Raw genomic sequence first — 12,876 nt, 5'->3', positions numbered from 1 at the left:
GTTCTTGCGTAGAGAATTCCATGGACAGAGGAACCTGGTGGGCTACAGTTCATGGGGTTGCAAAGAGTCTGACAGCTGAGCAACTTTCATTTTCCCTTTTTTTTCATGTCAAATGACAAAGTCCTGTGGAGGAAACCAAGATGGGTAAGTGGATGAGGCGTGATGAGGATGTTCTTTTAGACACAGTGGTAAGGACAGGCCCCTCTGAGGGGCAGATGTCATCGAAAAGCTGGGATGGAGTCAGCCACGTGGCTATCGGGGGAAAGGGCACTGGGGGCAGAGGGAGGGCCCAGGTAGGACTGTGCTTCGCATCTGTGAATATCAAGCAGGCCAGCTTCCTGCACTCTTTGCAGGAACAAAACTGCAAGGAAGAGGTTGAGGTCTGAGCATGCAGCGCCTTCGGGGTCATTGGAAGGAAGGACTTGGCTTTAACTCTGAACGAGAAGAGCCATCGGGATTTTGAGTGAGGAATGACATGATGTGACTCCCGCTTTACCAGGACACTGGCTGCTCTGTGGAGGGTGTGCTAGCAGAGGGGGCGCAGATGGGGGGGGGCCGGCTAATCGGAGGCTTCTGCAATGGTCCAGAGGTGAGCTGTGCCCACAGACCTCCTTGGAAATGTCACTGCCTGTGTGTGTCTGTGTATCTCTGTGTGTGTATGTGGGCCTGTGTGTGTGTCTCTGTGTGTCTTTGTGTATATGTGTGCCTGTTGTATGTGAGTATGTGTGTGTCTGTGGATCTGTGTGTGTGCCTGTATGTATCTGTCTGTATGTGTGTCAGTGTATCTGTGTGTGTGTTTCTGTGTACCTCTGTATGTGAGTGTGTGCACGTGTATCCAGGGGTCCCTCATCGGGGGTCCCTCATCGGGGGCCCTTCTCAGCAATCTTCCATGGAGATGCGGCCACCTGGCTGCCCCCGGGGCCTGCCCTGGACCTTAGGTGGTGACGCCCTTTGAGAGAGGAAGCCACAGAGCCAGCGGGGGAACCCAGGTTTCTCCTCTGGCTCTGACTCACTGGGTGTTTCTAGCTGTTGGCTCGGAGCCTCAGTTTGCTCATCTGTAAAATCAGCACATGGACAGAATGAGGCCAGGTCCGGGGGGTGAGAGAGAGCCTGGGGCTCTCCTGTTGCCTGTGGCTCCTGCAGGAGGAACAAGGAGACAGATGACGATGGGATGAGTGCTACATGAAGTCAGCTGGGAGCTGTGGGGAGGGCGTCAGACCGCCTCTGCCTGCAGCAGGGAGAGGAGGCTTCCTGGGGTGGGAACTGTCCCAGTGAGACAAGGACAGGGAGGAGTTCGCTGGACAGAGGAGCGGAGAACGGCAGGGTGAGGCCTGGAGGTGAGATGGTGAGTGGAGGTCGGCAGGCGGGCCCCCTCGCTCCTTGGTCCTCAGGTTTCCTTTGAGACCGAACTCCTGCGGGTGCCAAGCTGGAGGGGAGGAGGCAGGAGGGGCACGAGCTTCAGGGACTAGAGGTCGAGCGGAGACAGCTGTGGGGGCAGCTGTGAGGCGGGAGGGGCGGCCCCCTTCACCCTGCCTCGCCCTTCAGTTCAGCACAGTCGCTCAGTCGTGGCCGGCTCTGCGACCCCAGGGACCGCAGCACGCAGGCCTCCCTGTCCATCAGCAACTCCCGGAGTCCGCTCAAACTCATGTCCATTGAGTCGGTGATGCCATCCAGCCATCTCATCCTCTGTCGTCCCCTTCGCCTCCCACTTTCAATCTTCCCCCCTTGGCTCAGTTTAAAAACAGAAGACGATGGGGTGGGCTCTGGTGATGAGGGCTGGGGGCCAGCGGAGCAGTGTTTGGGCTTTTTTGGTGCATACCCCTGCAGTCCCCGTGCTGAGGGGAGGCCGGTGCCAGAATCCATCCAAACGACCGGGGCCTCCTCCCGAGGTCTTCCCTGACCCCTAGCCAGCAGCGTGCTTGTCCCCTAAGCTCCGGAGGCCCCTGCTTCTTGCAGGCACCTTCGGTCACAGGTTTATACCCAGAGGGTGCTCTGTTCCCCTCCAAGCTGGCTTCCGGCGTGTTCATGGAGCATCACTGACGTAAGCCCGCCGCCCGGCAGCCCCCAAAGTGTGGGGAGCGGGGCCAAGAGGGGACTGAGCGGAGAGCCTGACCACAGGACAGGGCACGGGCTTTGGTCTGAGGAGGGCTGGGAGAGACACACAGGCCGGGGCCCCACGTCACTCCGGAAAACCATGGCTGACCCCGGGAGCGCTTCACTCAGGGAGCGGCATGATTTCTGAGGCAAACCTGTCAGGGCTCCATAAACCCACCAGAAGGACCCCGCCGCACCCTGTACATTTCAGGCCGGATCAAAAAGCCGGCCCTCCCATCCAGGGTTCGCCGATGGCTCCAGGGAGGCCGGGCTCTCACAGGCTGTCCTGCCCTCTCCCCTGGAATCCTGCGCTCCCACTTTGAGGAAGGTCCCGATTCTCAGAACTTGTCTGTTCGAAGCCCACTCCCCCAATTCCACACCATCCTGAGGTCTCTTCAGAGGCCTCCTCATTCCAATATCATTTTGACCTCATTCTCTTCTTCCTCGAGCGAGGCCCGTGTGATGGGTCCCTAACGCGAGAGCGGAGAGCGGAGAAAGTCGAAGCAGAAGCGCTCTTCCGGTTCCCGGGCCCCCTGCCCCGAGCACGCAGCGCTGCGCGGCGACGCGGACACCAGGGGGCGCCCGAGCGCCGGGGTTGGCGGGGGCGGTGCCTCCAGGCCTGGCTGGCGCGGCGCGCGGCGGCCACCAGGGGGCAGCACGGCGTGGGGCCGCGAGTGCCGGCGCCGGGCGCGGGGTTGGGCTGGGCGGCGGCAGCTGCGTTCCCGGCTCCGAGCGCAGTTTCTCTGTTAGGAGGGTAATTTAGAGCAATTACACCGATTATTATTGCTTTTCTAATTAGTGCTTTTCCTACAGAATTAGCCGAGTGTTTATTAGGAGCTGCTTGTTGCCAGCAGCTTAACTGCTTCGCTGCCGGCGCGGGGCGCCGCGAGCCGGGAGGGGCCGCGCCGCCCTCGCCGCCGCGTGGGGCCGGTTGGTTATGTGGTTTCGCATAAAAGCACGGATTAAATATTCATTCTGCTTTGTTACATATAGCATTAAATTTTTATCAGCTGTATGTTTTCCTTGAAGTTTTCCCTGCGTGTTAACGTTCAGGCAGGCTGCGGAAAAACTCCCGGGCTTTGGCGGGTGGGGTGGACAGATGGGGACCCCCGTGGCCGAGGGAAGGACAGTCACCTCTCTGACATCTGTAACTCCTCTAGACGTCTCCCAAACCTTCTGTTCCAGGGTGCCCAGAACACACGGGGGAGGTAAGCAGAGAAGGAATGATTCACCACATCTGATGGGTGAGAAATCTGAGACCCCCTCCCCAGGTGAGTGGTCTTGAGTGACATCCTCAGGGTGCCCCGAGGCCAGATTGTGGAGTCAGGCTCGTCTTCAACCTCTGGTACCTGGGACACCCCCGAGATGCCCCACCCAGGGCTCCCCAACCCTGGGAAAGAGCAGGTTGGAACTTTCTGGGCTCAGTCAGTTCAGTTTAGTTCCGTTGCACAGTTGCATCTGACTCTTTGCGACCCCCGTGGACTGCAGCACACAAGGCTTCCCTGTCCATCGCCAACTCGCGGAGCTTGCTCAAACTCATGTCCATCCTGTCGGTGATGCCATCCAATCATCTCATCTTCTGTCGTGCCCTCCTCCTCCTCCTGTGCTCAATCCCAGCTAACTCTGGGTGCCAGGAGGCAAACTTGCCTACCCTGTACTCCTGGATTTGGCCACTTCCTGTGTAGTTGCTTCTTCTGGAGCCCCTAAGTGGGAGAAGCAGCTATGGGAAGGTGAGAGGCCTAGGAGAGAGGTTTTGGCTTGTTCAATGCACTGCTTTCAACTTGGGTAGTTGCCACTTAACTCCCTCCCCAGGAAGGGGAGGGACTGTCCTCACTTCATTAGTCTTGGAGACGCCCCAGTGAGAAAAGCTAAACACGCCCACCCACCTATAGGAGAACCAGAGGGTGCCGCTTGTGTGTTTGAGTCGCCAAGGTTGAGCCACTATTCAAAAGACTTCTTGGAAAACCACCCACCTCCCACATTCAAGTGTTTGTTTACAGCTCATTAACCACCTGATGGAAAGGCTGGGGTGGGGGGAGGCAGGGAAATATTGATAGAAAATCAATCAGAAATGAAGATTAACGATCTCCAAGATGTTCCTGTGGGTCAATAGGGAAATGGGACTTGAGTTTGAAAAACAGGGTCTGATAAGCTGATTTCACTCCCCCATTTGTCTCTGCACAGAGGGATACCCACTACAGCGAAGGCACCCTCCTAGGGATTTGATTCAGGGTGGAGCCCGAAGGGGACCTGGTGAGCCTTGGTGTCCCTTCTTCTGGCCTTGGCTCCTTACTAGTAAAGGGGGATGGAGGAGATATTCGGACTGGCTCACCTCCCCACTGCTGTATGGTCGAACCGGGCTGTGGATGTGTTCTGAAGGGCCTTCCCTTCTTCCCACTCTCTTCCCATGTTTCATTCATTTGAATAAGATCAAGATTCTCTGGTGGGGCTGGAAGAGGGGGCAGGCCAGTCATTTTAAACAAATCTCCAGATGCCAGAAGGTGAAGAACAGGGCTGCCCCCGGGGCACCAGCTCTGGGGTTGCTCAGGCCTCAGGGGGCTGCCACCCCCTCCCCATTCTGCTCTCAGTCTTCCTGCTCCGCCTTTTAGTGCTTTCCCTGTGCCTGCCTGGCGAGTGGTTCAGACAGGAGAGGGGGGTATTCCAGCTTCTGCCTCTGACCCTGAGCATGTTGGGTATCCCACCCGCCTCTTCACCCCACCCCAATTCCCAGGGACCCAGGACCATGCCTCCAGTGTGTCCCTCTCCAGGCTTCTGTGAGCACCTGCGAGAGGCCCAGTTGGGACTACTGCTCTACACTAATCTCCTTTAACAAATACCTAACTGATATCTAGAAATGGGACATGACATCTGAAACATAATTTAAGAGGGCTTGGATTCTGGAGTCAGCCATACCTAGATTCAAATTCCATCTGACTGCTGGCTAGCTCTGTTAAGATCAGAGGCAAGTAACTCTTACCTGCCTTAGCTTGCACATCTATTAAATGGGGTTATTCATATTTATATCCTATGGCTTGCTGTGGATATTCAATAAGACAATTAAGTGCTCAGCAAATTCCCTGGATCCTTGCAAGGATGCAATTAAATATCAGAATCAGCAGCAAATATCAGAATCAGAAGATAAGTTCTAGACTAAGGTCTAAAGAGGGTACTGGGCTTCCCAGGTGGCGCTAGTGATAAAGAACTCACCCACCAATCCAAGAGTTGTAAGAGATGTGGGTTCAGTCCCTGGATTGGGAAGATCCCCTGGAGGAGGGCATGGCAATCCACTCCAGTATTCTTGCCTGGAGAATCTCATGGACAGAGCAGCCTGGCGGTCTACAGAGTCGGACACGGCTGAAACAACTTAGCATGCATGCAAAGAAGGTACCAGGTGAAGGCATTTTGAGGACACATGTAACTTTCTTCCCACCAAAAATATTCTCTAAAACATGTAGGGCTTCTGGATTTATATAATCAGAAAACTAGAGATCATGGACATTAAAATTTTGTTGGTTGAAATTTTAAAAATCTCAGAATTGTTGGACAGAAGTGCAAAATGAGAACAAAAGAAGGAAGAAAAACTGCCGAAACATCAAGGCAAGTGTTTCTCCAGGGATGCAGTACAAAAGGTAAGGAGACAGAAAGTATGAAAGAAAAGCTCATCAACACAGACAACACGTAAGTGAGGAGGACCAAAAGGAAAAGTAGGCATAATGAAGGAGAGGCAATTCTATGGAAGGAATACTTTCTAGAACCAAAGAAAGACACAAGCCCTAAGACTTAAAGGGCTGTTGCATGGCCAGCACAATGTTAAATGCCGCAAACATAGCCATGTTACAGTGAGATTTTAGAACACTGCAGATGCTGGGGAAGTCCCCAAAGCCTAGAGAGGGAAAGAATGACATGATGTCTATGAGATTCTAAGGGCTGCTATAACAAAGCGTGACACCCTGGATGGCTTAGAACATCACAGTTGTAATGAACCGTAAGGATCACAGTTCTGGAGTTCAGAAGTCGGGAAGCAAGGTGTTGGCAGCCTTGGTTCCTTTTGGGGTTTCTGTGGGAGAATCCCGTCCATGTGTCTGCTGGCTCTCACGGCTCCTGGAGACCCTTGGCATTCTCGGCTTGCGGCTGCCTCCCTCCAGCCTCGGCTCCCATCTTCACATGGCTGCCTTCTCTGTGTTCTTTTTCCTTCTTGGAAGGATGCTAGTCTCTGGGTAGGTCTATCGTGAAAGATCTCAAGATTCTTAATTGTATCTGCACGCATTGTTTTTCCAAAGAAGGCCATGTTCACAGGTGCTGGGGGTTACGACATGGACATGTTTTTTTTTGTGGGGTTGGGGGGACACTATTCAACTCACTACACGTAGGAATAAGAACTGGATTGATCCCATACTGCTCATCAGCAAAATTGGATACAAGAAAATAATGAAGCAATATTTTCCAAGCTCTGAGGGGAAATGGCTTTGAACATAAATTATCATTCAAGTGTGAGGTAAAATGAAGCCATATCAGACAAGTACGGACTCAGAACATTTACCAGCCTTCCAATTCTTCTTTGGAAGAATTATTGTATTTGGCTAGTGTGTAAGATGCCTTCCTTTCCCCATTACCTCCCCTGCCAACCAAGGGAAAGTAACCCCAAATTGCCTGGTGTTAATATATTTATCTAAATATATTTGATTTATATTGTTATATTTATATAGACAAAAAGTATTACTGGGAATAAAAGGCCACTTTGCTACTCTGCCTCTCTCCATTATAAATTCTTACTCTTCACAACAAAACTCTCAATAGTTCTGGCTATTTCTTCTGCTATTTACGTCTTTATTTCTCAGTTTCTTGTATATGCAGCTATTTCATGATTTCTCAGTTTTAGGAATTATCTGTTGACTTTTGACTATGGAATGTTAGCTTTTAGCTCTCTCTGCATATTTCCTCCCTCACAAACACGTACACTTATCCTTCCCCCATCCTCCAATATAGTTCTATCACAAGTTTTGGTGAAAATCACTACTGGATGCTTACGTTAATATGACTATATAATATTATTCACAGCTAAGACATGTGGTGTGTTATGATTATAATTCTTTTTTTCTTCCCTCCGGATTCATGCTGGTTTTCATTTTTATTTCCTTAGTTTTATATACCTGTTAGCACAAAATTGTTAACCCATATTCAAATTCTCCTACAAGCATGAAAAGCTCTTCTTAGTAATGTTCAAATGTGCTGACTATTGTATCAGCTATTACCCTGAAAGTTTTTTTCATTTCTTTACTTGGTCGGGTTCCTGTTTCGTGGATCCCATGTCTTTCTTTTCCTTGGTTTACTTCTTCATTTTGGTGAACTCCATCATTCAGTAGCCTCCTATGAAAGATGAAAAAAAAAAAACCAACAAAACCTCTCACTGGAGGGTATGATAGGATAAAGAATTCTCAGTTGAAGAGCATTTTCTCACAGATTAAAAAAAAATTGTAATTGATATACAATGTTCTGTTAGTTTCAGCAAAGAGATTTAGATATATACACATAGGGCATGGCAACCCACTCCAGCATTCTCGCCTGGAGTATCCCATGGACAGAGAAGACTGGTGGGCTACAGTCCATAGGGTCTGTAAGAGTGTCCAAAGAGTTGGACACGATTTAAATGACTTAGCACACACGTGATATGTGTATATATTCTTCTCAGAGTCTTTTCCATTATAGGTTATCAGAAGACATTGAATATAGTTCTCAGTGTTATATGATAGGTACTCATCCCCACAGGCTTTTAAAGGTATTACATCTGTTTCTTTTAACTTCCAGTATTGTTGTAGATATTTAATTCCAAGTCACTTGAATGTGACCCTTTATTTTTAATGTGATCTTATTCTATTCTCTACAACATTTTAGGACCTTCTATTGATTCCTGCTATTCTTAAATTTCACTTGATATGCCCTAATGTAGGCACATAGTCATCCTCATTTCTTAACCTCCTTGGCAGCTAGGCATAACTTATAAATAGAGTTATTATATTCTGGGAAGTCTCCTTGAAAGGATGGGGTACCCTTTATTATCTGCCTTCTTTCCTGCTGCCTTGATGGAGAGGTGATGGTTGGAGTCCCAGCAGCCATATTGAACAAGGAGGTAGTTTTGGGAACAGAGGCCATGTTCTGTGAAACGACGACAGAATAAGGCTAAGTTCCTGACACCATGCAGTAGCCACGCTAGACCTGGACTGATTCCCTGTGGACTTTCTTTTACCTGAAAGAAAAATACATTTTAATGGTTTTGTGAACTTTTTGTGAAACAATGCCAAACTTTCCTAGATGATAGAGTGGACAAAATAATATATTTTCCTTCATGGAATCACTTTCTAAACCCTTTCAAATAACTCTCAATGTGTGTAGGATGAGAGCATGTAATTGTTTTTCCTCAAAGTGTATCTGAATAAAATTGAGATGGGTCCCCATTAGTGAATATCACACATGCAACCAAATACCAAATAACGAATCTATAGGGAAGACACAAAAAAGTGAAAAGAAATTAGTAAAACTTGTGGCTTATTCTAAAAAATGCTTTAAAAGTGAAAACCGGAACAAAAATTTCGCATACTATCAAACATGGAATATAGGGTGGAGGTGATGAGGGAAGAACAGAGGGGGAGGCAGTTAATTTGTTCTTAGTTTGAGTTAGGGGTGAATATAGATACTGAACATTCGTAAGTATTATGTAAATGCAAAGTATTGCTGACAGAATGTTAAGAATAAGCACTAGAAAATTAGAAACAGTATAACTTTAAACATATTAGAAAAAATAGAATCAAATGAAGATTGCTCAAATTACCAAAGGCAGAAAAATAGGTACAAACCAAATGAGAAGCATGATAAATAGAATATGCATAGAGGCATTATATAAATAGCTCTAAATATATCAGCAATCATAATACTTGTGAATGAGTTAAACTCTCAAATTGATTGTTTAAAAATCCAGTTTCATAAATTTTTCCAGAAAGATACACATATGAAGCTAATGGAAACATTAAAAACAAAAGGAAAGATGTGAAGATGTGTATCAAGGAAGTCTCATAGAATGGAAACAGGAAAAGCAATATTAACAGCAAACAAAATAAAGAGACATGTTTTATATTGTTGAAAGGAACTCCCTATTAAGATGATATCAAACAATCATGAACCATCATGCACATAACAAAAAAGATTAAAAATAAATAAAGCAAAAATTGATACTACTACTAGGAGAAATGGGCTTCCCTCATAGCTCAGTTGGTAAATCATCTGCCTGCAATGCGGGAGACCCAAGTTTGATCCCTGGGTTGGGAAGATTCCCTGGAGGAGGCCATGGCAACCCATTCCAGTATTGTTGCCTGGAGAATCCCATGGACAGAGGAGCCTGGCGGGCTACAGTCCATGGGATCGCAAGAGGTGGACATGACTTAGCCGCTAAACCACCGCCACTGGGAGAAATAGATGATACAGCATCACGGAGATATAAGCTAGAGCAATAGGACAACCAAGTAAAGGTGTAGAGGAAACAACTAACATGATTAGCAAGGCTGATGAAATAAAAGATGTAGGCTGTGAACTGAACAAACAGAGGATGCAAACCCCTTCCAAACATATATGAAACAGTCACATAATTGGCGTGTGTTAGGTCACAAGTAAAATGTCAATACATTTTAAAATAGGACTACGATACCTAAAGGTCATATTCACTAATCATAATGCAATAAAATGAGAAATCATCTGCAAAGAGATGGCAAAAATAAAATCTGTGCATCTGACATTTAAATAATGGAGTCCTCTAAATAATTGTCATGTTAAAGAGTTGATCACAAGGAGAATCACACATTATTAGAATAAATACAAGAACATAATATATCAAAACACACCAAGTGTGGGTATTCAGAAGATAATTTAAAGCCTTAGATCCATTAATTAGAAAACACCAAGTCTGAAAATAAATAACTTGAGATTTCAACTCAAGAAATTCAATAGAGAGTAACAATAGAAAACCAAAGACAATAAACAAAAAGAATTAATAAACATGAAAGCTCAAATGAATTGAATAGAAAACCAAAAAACAGTTAATTCATAAAACCAAAAGCTTATTTTCTTTTTTAAAGGCCGTTATAATAGACAATCCTTTTTCAAGATTGATGAAAAACAAAGACTGATACAAATAAGTAAGAGTAGGAACTAAAAATGGACGTAATTACAACAAAAGGAAGATAGAAAAATAAACTATTATTTGGGCAAAAGTATCCACATTAATAGTCCCACTGCCAGCCTCAGCTTTTTCATGTCTACAGTAGGTTATAAACACATAAATAAAGTGGCTACTTTGTTAATAAAATTTACGGTCCACTTTAATGTCCCTTACTTACGTATCTTTAGATTTATAAAGGGTGCCATTGTATTCTGCATGTATGTCAAAATTTTAATTTTTCTTCTTGCTAAAGCTGAAGCTCCAGTACTTTGGCCACCTCATGAGAAGAGTAGACTCATTGGAAAAAACTGTGATGCTGAGAGGGATTGGGGGCAGGAGGAGAAGGGGACGACCGAGGATGAGATGGCTGGATGGTATCACGGACTCGATGGACGTGAGTCTGAGTGAACTCTGGGAGTTGGTGATGGACAGGGAGGCCTGGCGTGCTGCGATTCATGGGGTCGCAGATTTGGACACGACTGAGTGACTGAACTGAACTGAACTGAACTGAAAGGCCCCCTCCCTCCGTGGTTTCATCTGTTCTGGAAAAGTCAGATGTCAGCTGGCACTTCTTATGCTTCTCGGTGCCACTCCCAGCTGATTCACGCCCTGACGTGTGGGGGGTGTATCCACGCTAGATTCTTTTGGTTGGAAGAGGCAGAGCCTGACCCAGGAGCAAAAGGTCTTTGTTGAGTCACGTTTGAACCGGATTGGGAACTGAAATCTGTCACAGCCCAGGCAGGGGTGGTCTCCGGTCTCTCTCTCTCTGCGTCTCTGAACCCTCTCCAGTCGTCTCCCTCCACCGACAGCATGGCGCTCCCTCATCCCGCCAGCTTAGTGTGAGTCTGCCTCGCTCCACCTCCCTCACGGGCCACTTCTCACTAGTCTCTGGTTCAAAACCCCAAGAGTGGGTCCCTCTCATCTCACACCAGGTCTTCACAGGTCACTGTCCCCACAAAGGCATGTCTGCCCTCGGGAAGGGTGATGCCCACTGGTCCCATCAGGCAGGAGCAGGGGTCCCACGGCACAGAGCGGGCAGTATGGGCAGCAGGGGCTCCACACTGGCCAGTTCTCCTTGGAAGAGGGCACGGAGGTGTCTGGTGTGACTGATATGCTTGCCTGGGATGAGCACAACTGTGGTCTCCCGGCAGGTCATGCAGAGGGTCTGTGTCTCTGCCTCCCTGCTGGACTCCAGCCTTGGCTGTCCCCTCCCAACCCCCGGGAGAGGGATGTGAGCATTGAGCCTCACATTGAGAATGTGAGTGCCGTGTGACAAAGGCCTGCCATCCTCTGAGACTGGGCACCCTTGGGCTGGAATGAACCAGTGACTCCCCAGCATCTGACTGGTTTCAGAAGGTGCTGCTTCTTCCATCCTTGGAAGCATGGAACTTGCATAGGTCTCCACACGGCCTCTTGGGGACACCTCCCAGTGGTCAGGACCCAGCACAAGCAGTCGTCACTCAAGGACACTCCTCTGGGCTCTTATACTCCACTTAGCTGAAGTGCTGTGCCCCTGATGGATCACTAAGGCCCCCAGTGTCTTGCTGTCACAGTGTCTAAGGTGGTTCCTACTGTGGTTGGATGTTTGCTCTCTCCTTCCCAAGCCTTCCTGGGGAGAAGGACATTCCTGGTTGTCTGGTGGCAGGCCGGGTCAGACCTGGGACAATGAAAGGCAGGTAGGAGTGACATGGGTCACTTCAGAGCAGAGGCTTCCCAAACCCTCGTGTTGCTCTGCTATTTCTCTTCCCCCTGACATGGGGCCTCCTTTTCTGGGATGTCACCTGCTTCTTCCTCCTTGGTGCTGATGTGAAGGTCACAGCCAACCTGCAATGCTCTTGACTGTAGGGGGAAATCTTTGCTGCTGGAAGCACCTGAGGTCTGGGGTCACTTATCCCTGCAGCCTCCTTAGCCTGAGCTCCTGCTCTGTGATCCCCCATTGGTTTCTGCATCCTGCACTAGACTTGAGAGCAGGTGCTGGGCCTTCCGTCTGCTCAACAACTACTTCACAAGCACTGTGCTAGACCTTGGGGATGCAGGGACAAAAAGGTAAGTCCTTAACTTTGAATTGTTATGGCCTGAATGCCTGGGTCCCCAAAATTCATTGTGATAGTATTAGTATTAGTATTAAGGGTTGGGCCTTTTGGAGATGATAAGTTCATGAGGGGGCTTCCCGGGTGGCTCAGCAGTAAAGCATCTGCCTGCAATGCAGGAGACTGTCTACCATGCAGAAGACACAGGTTCAATCTCCGAGTCAGGAAGATCCCCTGGAGCAGGAAATGGCAACTCACTCTAGTGTTCTTGCCTGGGAAATCCCATGGACAGAGGACCCTGGTGAGCTGTAGTCCGTGAGGTCGCAGAGTCGGACATGACTTAGCGACTAAACCACCACCAAGGTCACGAGGATGGAGTCCTTGTGGATGGGATAAGTGCCCTCATAAGGAGACACGTGAGCACTTGCTATCTATCTCTCTGCTCTTGCCCTGTGAGGATGTGATGAGAGGATGCCCTTGAGCCAGGAAGCAGGCTATCACCAGACACTGGATCTGTCAACACCTTGGTCTTGGACTTCCCAGACT

This window comes from Capra hircus, chromosome 24 (assembly GCF_001704415.2).
Source record: "Capra hircus breed San Clemente chromosome 24, ASM170441v1, whole genome shotgun sequence".
Lineage (NCBI taxonomy): Eukaryota > Metazoa > Chordata > Mammalia > Artiodactyla > Bovidae > Capra > Capra hircus.
The sequence above is the reverse complement of the archived record's forward strand: the minus strand, read 5'-3'. Positions refer to the sequence as shown.